Here is a 1433-nt window from a genome sequence, read left to right as displayed (position 1 = left end):
GAATGAAGCCACGGACTCTCGCGGTGAGTATTACAGTTTTTAAAAATGGTGTGTCCAGACTTTGTTCCTTCAGACGTTCAGATGTGTCTGGAGCTTCTTCCTTCGGTGGGTTCGTGGTCTTGCTGGCTTCAGGAGTGAAGCTGCAGACCTTTGTGGTGGTGTTACAGCTCATAAACGCAGCATTGATCCAAAGAATGAACAACAGCAAAAGTTATTGCAAAAACCAAAACAATAAAGCTCTCAAGGTCTGGGACAGGACCCACCCATCCCGGTTGCCACTGCTGACTCGGGCAGCCTGCTTTTATTCCCTTATCTGGCCCCACCCACATCCTGCTGATTGGTCCATTTTACAGAGAGCTGATTGGTTCACTTTATAGAGAGCTGATTGGTCCATTTTGACAGGGTGCTGATTGCTGCGTTTACAATCCTTGAGCTAGACACAGAGTCACAGAGAGCTAGTTGGCTAGATACAGGGTACCAATTGGTGTATTTACAAACCTTGAGCTAGACACAGAGTGCTGATTGGTGCGTTACAATCCTTGAGCTAGACACAGAGTGCTAGTCCTCCAAGTCTCCACTAGGTTAGCTAGATACAGAGTACCAATTGGTGTATTCACAAACCTTGAGCTAGACACAGAGTACTAATTGGTATACCTGCAAACCATGAGCTAGACACAGAGTGCTAGAAGAAAAAGTTCTCCACGTCCTGGCTAGGTTAGCTAGATACAGAGTGCTGATTGGTACACATACGATCCTCAGGCTAGATATAAAAGTTCTCCAAGTCCCCACCCAGTTCAGGAGCCCAGCTGACTTCACCCAGTGGATCCTGCACTAGGGCTGCAGGCAGAGCTGCCCGCCAGTACCCAGCAGTGACTGCACTCCTCAGCCCTTGGGCTGTCAAGGGGACCGGGCCAAAGAGCAGGGGGCGGCAACCGTCAGAAGGCTCAGGCCGCCCCGGAGCCCACCGCAGGGGGAGGAGCTCAGACATGGCAGGCTGCAGGTCCTGAGCCCTGCCCCAGTTGGGAGGCAGCTAAGGCCTGGCGAGAATTTGAGTGTGGCGCTGGCTGGCCGGCACTGCTGGGGGACCAGGCACAACCTCAGCAGCTGCTGGCCCGGGTGCTAAGCCCCTTACTGCCCTGGGCCGGCAACACAGCCTGGCCACTCAGTGTGTGGGGCCCACCAAGCCCGTGCCCGCACCCGCCGGAACTCACCCTATCCCGCCAGCACCAGGCGCAGCCCTTGTTCCCGCCTCTCCCTCCACACCTCCCGGCAAGCAGAGGGAGGCAGTTTCGGCCTCAGCCAACCCAGAGAGGGGCTCCCACGGTGCCGTGGCGGGCTGAACGGCTCTTCAAGTGCCTCCAGAGTGGATGCCGAGACGGAGGAGGTGCTGAGAGTGAGGACTGCTAGCACATTGTCACCTCTCACTGTGTCTC

Source organism: Macaca nemestrina, chromosome 5 (genome assembly GCF_043159975.1).
Source record: "Macaca nemestrina isolate mMacNem1 chromosome 5, mMacNem.hap1, whole genome shotgun sequence".
Lineage (NCBI taxonomy): Eukaryota > Metazoa > Chordata > Mammalia > Primates > Cercopithecidae > Macaca > Macaca nemestrina.
Note: the sequence above shows the minus strand (reverse complement) of the source record.